The sequence below is a fragment of the Aethalodelphis obliquidens genome, unplaced genomic scaffold (genome assembly GCF_003676395.1).
Source record: "Aethalodelphis obliquidens isolate GAN/ISIS:26980383/991018 unplaced genomic scaffold, ASM367639v1 scaffold2, whole genome shotgun sequence".
Classification (NCBI taxonomy): domain Eukaryota; kingdom Metazoa; phylum Chordata; class Mammalia; order Artiodactyla; family Delphinidae; genus Aethalodelphis; species Aethalodelphis obliquidens.
The window spans coordinates 33,071,649-33,080,964 of record NW_020837946.1 but is presented as its reverse complement, the minus strand read 5'-3'; positions in this window follow the sequence as shown (position 1 = coordinate 33,080,964).

The following is a 9,316-nucleotide window of genomic DNA, read 5'->3' as shown; positions in this document are numbered from 1 at the left end:
CAAAAATAAAATGTCAGTAGGAGTGAGGTGTAAACCAGGACATAGAACACTGAAGAGAAATCTTTGTTTCTAAAAGATGGTGTATAATAAATGAATGGCAGCCATATAGTCATGACAGCTACAAGTTTCATGGACTTTTATGTCTTGCATCTTTGGGTATGCCACAGGCATGGTGCGAAAAAACGCAATTTAATAAAAGCATTCAGCAGTGGAGGAGCTATAATGACTAAGCTTTTGAGTTCCACCTCTGCTTTTCGTGTAACCTTGGGCAAGTCAAGTCAACAGCTCGTGACATTAATCCCTCATTTGCAAATCAGAGACAATGGTCAACTTTCCTCCTAACAATCGTTTGTAGAAAATGAAATAGTACAAATTTTCAGAGATGGAAATACGTTTCTGACGTAGATGTTTTGATTGAAGTAAATGCTACATGAAGTACATGTAGCCATCTCTAGAAAATTTTATATAATAAAACTGGGTTTTTTGCCTCCAGGAGAATATTGTCATTTTGGACCACCTACTCCAGACACATCCTTGATTTGGGACATAACAGACTTTTTTTTTTTTTGGCCGTACGTGGGCCTCTCACTGCTGTGGCCTCTCCCGTTGCAGAGCACAGGCTCTGGACGCACGGGCTCAGCGGCCATGGCTCACGGGCCTAGCCGCTCCGTGGCATGTGGGATCTTCCTGGACCGGGGCACGAACCCGTGTCCCCTGCATCGGCAGGAGGACTCTCAACCACTGCGCCACCAGGGAAGCCCCAGACTTATTTTTAACAAATTTTGATGAAAGGAGGCTGTTGATGTGTTAGGGGCTGTATAGTCCAGAAGCTTTATATCTGAAAAAAGATAGACCTTGAGAATACTAATTAACAAGCTTCTACTCGTTGAGTGGTCTCCTGTAGGCCTGGAGGAAACCTAGATGAATCACAGACCTATCCACTTTCTTAAGTGCTAAAGTCCTAACTATTTAAAACACTAACCAAGGGAATTCCCTGGCAGTCCAGTGGTTGGGACTCAGCGCTTTCACTGCCCAGGCTGCGTTCAGTCCCTGGTCGGGGAATGAAGATCCTGCAAGCCTCTCCGTGCGTCCAAAAGAAAAAGAAAAAAACACTAAGCGAAAGGTAGGTTGTGGTTCTTTGTGCTAAAACAAAACACTTGTCCTATTGAAAAGCCTTGGGAACTTAGGCTGAAATGGGAAGCTCAAGTGAATTGTATGTAGCTAATTTTGATTAGCAAATTTGAAGAATTTCTGTGACAAGGCCACATAAAATAATCCGTGCTTAAAAAGTTACTGATTGTCCTCCATCCCCTTCCCTTCAGAAATGCAAATTTATATTTTCTGGTTTAAACTACTGTATCTCTCCAGGGTCTGCTGGGTCCTCAGTATGCTTACTTATCAAGACCTTGGCTGAGCTCTGTCCTCTCTCCAGAACTCCAGCCTCAGAACACTTTCTCCAGTTCTCTGTCCTTGAATTCTCTTCAACCCATTTGTTGCCTTTCTAAGGCAACAAATTAAAACTTGGCTCTGGGGACTTCCCCGGTGGTCCAGTGGTTAAGAATCCACCTTCCAATGCTAGGGGACTTGGGTTCGATCCCTGGTTGGGTAACTAAGCTCCCACATGCCATGAGGCAACTAAGCCTGCATACCACAACTAGAGAGAAGCCCGTGCACTGCAACGAAGACCCAGTGCAGCCAAATGGCTGCATATTTCTCAGTCTTAGCTTTGGTTGACTATCAATTTAACATGCTAAATCAGTGTTCATACCAGCCTCACCATTTTTTCATATCAAAGTGTTTACTATTTAGTATTTTTCTTTCGAGTATTAGGAGTTTTTGTTTTTGCTGGTTTCTTTTGCTGTTTTGCTGCAAAGCTGCAGTGAATGTTTTTGTACATTTATCTTCATGTACTTGTGTTCCTGTAGGATAAATTTCTATATGTAAAATTTCTGCATCAAAGGGATCAAGTGTAAAATAGTGTCAGTTTGCCTCCAAAATATTGTAATTTATATGCCAACTAATAGTGGTAAGAGAAAGCTCCTGTTTCAGGAACTGTCATACTTGTCTTTTTATTAGCATCTACCCCAGCCTCTTACTTGTTAACACAGTTTTGCACATGGTAGTTAAGTTTTTTAAAATACTAACTTGAATTAATTGGTTTTAAATTCGATAATTTTCCCTTTCTATTTTTTAAAATTCTGTAGTCAAGATGTACAAGAGGATTCCAGTTTATCAGTACAGAACTGAATCATATTCAAGATTATACACTCCCACCCAACCCTGTGCTACTTCTCCAAAGAGGGAATTTGAGTAGAAAAAGATAACTTTTCTTCAACACACTATACCACTAGGTGCCGGAAAATACAGATCAATGACTCCCACCCCAGGTTTGTGCACAGAACAACTTGCACGGTTGTAAGCATGGCGCTGCACCTCTGTGTTTCTTAATTATGGTCTACTATCATTTATTGGAAAATATGAAGTAGTAAGCCTAAAATGATAATTAACATTTATTGAGCACTTATTATGTGTCAGGTGCTGTTAACTTTTAGTCAAACAGCCCTTTCTAACAAATACTATTATGCCCACTTTATATGTGAAATGCACGGAGAGGTTAAGGAACTTAGTGCCATTCCAATCATTAGGAATGCCTCTAATGCTAATGCTCTATGATTCTGAAAAGTGCAAGCTACTCTATGTTGAAACATTTTCTTAATAGCGAAACATTTTCTTAATAGCCTGAAGATAATTCAAATCTTATTGAAATATGTGGTGGTGGATATATGGATGTTCATTGTATTTTTTTCTGTATGCTTGAAAATAATCGTAATTAAAAGGTTTATTTTTTTTAAAGCAATAGCATGCTATTTATTTTACTTTAATTCTGTGTTCTTTATCTCTGAAAACTTCTAAGATCGTTACAACATTGTTGATCAACAAGTATTTGGGGAAACCCACTATGGGCACTTGTTAGATGACCAGGAGAACTCAAGGGAACAGAAGATTCAGCAGCAGCTGCCCTCAGGAAGGTTACAAAGTGAACTTCAAACCTCACACCCTCCTGGGATGAAGGTCTTTTTTAAATCTGTTTTGAGGAAGGGGAAATTCAGGGAAGCGCTAGTAGAGATCCCAATAGAAGATGAGAATATGGAAATTATGAAGACAAAAGCTGCAAAGTGGAATTTGAATTATGGAAGAGAAATCATCCCCCTCCCTTCTTCTGAAGGAAGCAGAGAACAGCAGAAATAACAGCAGCAGAGACCTACCCCTTGGCAGGTAAGTTGTTAGTACATCTGCATCCCGTTGTACCCTGTATCCTCATCCTAAAACTGCTCTCCAACAGCTTTTGAAGCTTGGCAATTTTTTTTTCTTTTTAATAGCAGTTATTACCATCTGTTGATCACAGCAGCATTTAGATTTTTTGTTTGTTTTTGTTTTGGCTGCGTTAGGTCTTTGTTGCTGCGCGTGGGCTTTCTCTAGTTGTGGCGAGCGGGGGCTACTCTTCGTTGCAGTTCGCGGGCTTCTCATTGCAGTGGCTTCTCTTGTTGCGGAGCACGGGCTCTAGGCGCACAGGCTTCAGTAGTTGTGGCTCACGGGCTCTAGAGCACAGGCTCAGTAGTTGTGGCACATGGGCTTAGTTGCTCCACAGCATGTGGGATCTTCCTGGACCAGGGATTGAACCCATGTCCCCTGCATTGGCAGCCGGATTCTCGGCCACTGGGGAAGCCCTGAGCCTTGGCAATTTGATACTCACTTGGAGCCATGCTGTGTCATAGAAGTGTGGGGAAGCCATCTTGTGAGTTCTTGGGGCCTCAAAACTCCTGCCTTCTTAACCTGAGCCGAGAAGCAGAGAAGGCCTTGGTTTCATAGCAAGAGTGAATGTTAAATGTGCCCGACTCCAGGGAAAAAAAAAATTGGTCAGACAACAAATGCATCTATTTATATCCTATAATCTGCTGGGCCAGCAACATGCTAATAACCAGCTGGGCATGACGGAGAGGCCACAAGCCGACTGTCAGAATGGGAAGATCCCTACACTAGTGGTCAATGAAAATAATCCACATGAAAGTGCTGCATAAGCCAAAACTGTATAAAGTATCCTTCCTGTTAGTATGAGCTGGTTTCACCACTTACTAGTTCATGTCCCTGGAGAAGTAAACCTGTGCCCTCTTAGAGCCTCAGTTTCTGCATCTATAAAATGGAAATAATAGTTCTCTGTTTATCTTAGGGCTCTTGGAAACTCAGGTGAGATCATTTATGCAAAAATTCCTTGTAAACTGGACAAATCTAAGGTATTATTACTCAAGATCTGTTCTAGTTAAAAACAGTAAGACTCGAGAATTATGTATGCTAGGGGAGAAGTCAGTGGGAGGGATTGGGGAACCTTGTGTGGCAGCCGCTAGCAAGCCATTTACCATCTATCCCTTTCTGGGCACACGGCTTGACCATATTCCTCAGCTTTGCTTGCAGTTAGATGTGACCATGTAACTGAGTTCTAGCCAATGGAATGGTAGTGATATACACCACTTGGAGGCCTGGTCCATAAAATCCCCCACTGCACTCCTCAGTGCCCCATCACCCTGCTGTTGGCTTGATGCAGACAAACACAGTAACCTTAGAAGCCAGTGTTAAGATAGAAAAGCTACAAGGTAAAAGACACCTGGGGCTCTGAATCACCACCAGTGGCTTGGAGAAGAGCTACCCACTGATCTAGAACTTCCATTTTGGATTTTATAGAGGAAGAAATAAACTTTTGCTACACTTGGGCCATTATATTAGCTTGAACCATATGAAACTGCCAATATTTGACTTTTCTACCTATATAAATGATCATTTCATATGATTCAACCTATTAGATATTCTTGTTTGTTTCAGCAACTAGTGCACCCTTAATAACACCATCTTAGATAAGGTCAGTCTTTTTATTTTATTTTAAGTAATTATTATTTTAAAAAATATTTATTTATTTGGCTGCACCAGGTCTTAGTTGCGGCATGCGGGATCTTTGTTGTGGAGTGTGGGATCTTCGTTGCAGCATTCGAACTCTTAGTTGTGGCACGTGGGATCTAGTTCCCTGACCAGGGATCGGACCTGGGCCCTCTGCATTGGGAGCCCGGATTTTTAGCCACTGGACCACCAAAGAATCCTTTAACCTTTTTTAAAAATTGGACTATAGTCAATTACAATGTTGTGTTAGTTTCAGGTGTACAGTAAAGTGATACATTTATATATGTATTCTTTATGTTCTTTTTCAGGTTCTTTTCCTTTTTTTTTTTTTTTTTTTTGCGGTACACGGGCCTCTCACTGCTGTGGCCTCTCCCGTTGCGGAGCACAGGCTCAGCGGCCATGGCTCACGGCCCCAGCCGCTCCGCGGCATGTGGGATCTTACCGGAACAGGGCACGAACCTGTGTCCCCTGCATCAGCAGGCGGACTCTCAACCACTGCGCCACCAGGGAAGCCCTCTTTTCCATTTTAAGTTATTACAAGAGACTGAATGTAGTTTCCTGTGCTCTAAAGTTGGTCCTTTTGTTTGAGGGTCTTTTAAAAACCATGTTCTCAGAGGTGGGACGGAAATTGGGATTGTTGAGCCCGTGGATAGTAAACTGCCTGCTTTTGGTTCAGATTCTGATGTAAAGATATTTGATTTGCTCCACAGAATGCTGGCCCACATAGTTTTAATTCACTGTCAAATCGAAAAAGTTGAATTCATTGCCGAATCAAAAATAACTGATTGTCATGCAGTCAAAATATTTTTTTTCATTTGTTTTTTTACCTTTTAAGAATCAACATAGCAAAGAAAAAACCCTAAAACCAAACTAAACAAGGCCAAAAGAACAGAACCTCTTTAATAGATAAATAATTAAGCTGTTTAGGTCTTAAAAGAGACAGAGAAATTTATAATTATGCAGGGAGGAGTTCTTTCTAAAATATAGGAAATTCAGAAAATGGGAAAAGGTTGATAAAATTGACCACATAAAAACTTGTATGGCAAAAATAGTGTAAAATAGTCAAAATATGACAAGGAAATGGTTTAATATGTAAAGAGGTTAAATTAATAATAAAAAGATAAATACAAATAACAGGTAATCCTAGAAAGAGTATACAAATGATCGATAAACGTAAGAGGAGTTATACCCTATCAAATTACCCTTATATAATAATAATACCCAGTGTTGACCAGATTGTCGGAAAACAGACATACATTATAGGTAAGAGTATAAACTGGTAGAAGCTTTTTGGAGGGCATTTGCTAACATCTATTAAAAGGGCTAATCAAGCAATGATATTGCTAGTTTAATGTACAAATATAGTCATAAACATCACTAAGATGTAGGTACTAGGATATATATTATAGCATTGTTCATATAGTAAAACAAACCAGAAACAACCCCAATAACCTATAAATAAGGGCCAGTAAATAATCATATGTCCAAAAACTGCAACCATTAAAATGCAGAAAAATCTCCCAGGTACCTATTTAGTGGAAAAAAGCAAAGTGCAGAACAGTGTGAAACCATTTGTGTAAAATCTTTGAAAGGATATATATGTAACACTTTTCTTTTTTTCCACTGGACCCATCTACAAGAAAACTATTAACAGTTGCCACCTTTGGAGAGAGCAGTTGGAGATTTGGGGATCAGAGAATAGGGAGACAGATTTTTGCTTTCCATTCCTTTCTGTATCATTTCATTTTATGAAAACCATGTGCTTATGTTATTTTTCACATGTATTATTTTTATTTTTTTAATATAAAATAAACAAAGCCATAGTCCAAAGCTACCACAATGTACGTTTTATCTAAAGCTATGATACCGGCTATTTGTTTTGTTGTTTATTGGTTTAATTTTTTCCCTGCAGAGGGCAGGAGGGCTATATATTTTCTGTTAGCTTTGTGATCTCACCAGTGTAATCACCAAGGCTTTGCAAATAAAGAACAAAGTGGGGAGTGTAAAGTAGGAATGAACAAATTATTTGAGATTCATCAGTTCTCCACATATTCCCTCCCTTAGTCCCCAGTTACTAGTCTTTATACTTTAGGCTGAGAAATCGCCCTATGGTTTTTAAGGTATTAAGGTCTCATCCCCATTTTATTATTGTTATTTTTTATTTACTTATATTTTGGCCACACTGTGGGGCACGCGAGGGATTGAACCCACACCCCCTGCAATGGAAGCAGAGCCTTCATCACTGGACTGCCAGGGAAGTCCCTCACCCCCATTTTATAGCAGAAGAACTAGAATCACAGAACAGAAGAGTTATGGTCACAGAATTATAACTCCAGCTTCCACCTGTTTAATATAATGGGAGAAACCTAATGTTTATGAAATGCTAGACTGGGGACCTAAGGGTTGTAGTTAAGTGTAAATTAAGGAAGATGATCTGATTTGATCTTAAATGATCTGTAATAATTTGAAAGAAAGCATAAATAGATATTAAGATTTTGTTATTCATTCTTGTTCTAGATGTGCTTTTCTTTCTCATGGTCTTACTTAGAGCTTTCCTCCATCTCTCGTCAATTCTTAGAATTGGGTTTTCGGGCTTCCCTGGTGGGGCAGTGGTTGAGAGTCCACCTGCCGATGCAGGGGACACGGGTTCGTGCCCCGGTCCGGGAAGATCCCACATGCCACGGAGCGGCTGGGCCCGTGAGCCATGGCCGCTGGAACCTGTGCTCCGCAACGGGAGAGGCCACAACAGTGAGAGCCCCGCGTACAGAACAAAAAAAAAAAAAAAAAAGAATTGGGTTTTCTTTCCTCTTCCCAAATCACAGATGTTTTCCCACCCTGTGAAATGTAGTGACTAGCTGGCCAGAGCTTACCATAATTGTGTTCTTCTGAAGGAAATCCTTTTTTTAACTGCCGGGAATTTCAGGCTCCAAACTGGGAGGTGAAAGGAGCATGCGGGGTCGGGGGTGGGAGGGGGGAGGGGTGGATTTTTGGCATACTGCCAGGTAATTGCCTTCTTTTCCCTTCAGCCATCTGGAGGTGTCTGGCTGGAGGCCAAGGATAAAACCACAGCCTCCCAGGGCTGGAAGGGACAGACTCAGGAATCCTGGGAGGTTGAGACCAGTCATTTCCCTCCCTACAGACAGGACCTCTTTAAACCACAGCCTAGCCTAACTTTAATGCTTTCCAAAAGGAGAAATCATATAAACTCCATTGATCACATATCCCAGTGTTAAAAGCAGTATCATAAAACCTTTTCTTTCATCTAAAGCAGAGTTTGGCAAACTTTTTCTGCAAAGGATCAGTAAATATTTTAGGCTTCACAGACCATATGCTCTCTTGCAACCATTTAACTCTGCCCGTATTATGCAAAACCAGCTATAGATAATATCTAAACAAATGAGCTTGGCTGTGTTCTAATAAAACTTTATGGACATTGAAATTTGAATTTCATCTAATTTTACACGGCACATAAAATAATCCGTTTTTTCCCCAGCCATTTAAGACTGGAAAAACCATTCCTAGCTCATGGTCCATTCAAAAACAGGCAGCCGGGTAAAGTTTGTTGACTCCTGACCTAAACCACTGGTTTTCAGACTGCTTTGGCAAGTCCTCTGAGGGGTGAAAGAGCTGTTTGTACTAAGCTGTCCCCACTCAGGCTTCCATTATCCATTCCCCTTTTCTCTGTTTTATATATTGAACTCCCAGGTTCCGTTTTATTTAAAGAAGGTGTTCCATTGCCAAAAGTTTAAAAGTTACTGATCTAACCGGCATCTCCCTTTTGCAACTTAAGCATATTTTCTTTTGCTCTTCCTCAGTGGAGATGAATAGTTTGTTATGTAACTCATTTTAAGGGCCTCTCAAGAAATAATTAACCATTCAATCTTAAATAAGCCTTGTCTTTTCATCTACTTCATAGGTATGTCATATTTTGCCAATCCTTTATTTTGCATTTTTGATCTTTCTCCCCAAGTTCTCAAAGTCCTACAGAATTCTACAAAGTGAAATAATACTTCACAAGGAAGAGTACCTTGCTGCATATTCCAGCATCTTTTCTCTATTATTCAGGATGGCCAGCAGCACCATGGCCTGAGGGAGAGTCCAAATTGTGCTAGAAGAAAGAAACAAGTGGCAAGGCCAAGGAGACAGTGCTTGGAGTCCAGTCTGAGGACAGAGAGAGTCCCTACATGGGGAAAAAAGAAGTCCTGAAGGTCAGAATCTAGGAAAATCTTGAATGGACAAGAAACAAAGTGGTAAGTAGGTAGGAGAAAGCAATTCAGGATAGGTGCCACGGGGAACAAGGGATGCCTCAAGATCATCTCCTACGCCTCCCTGATACACAAATAATACATCATACATAATACATCATAGC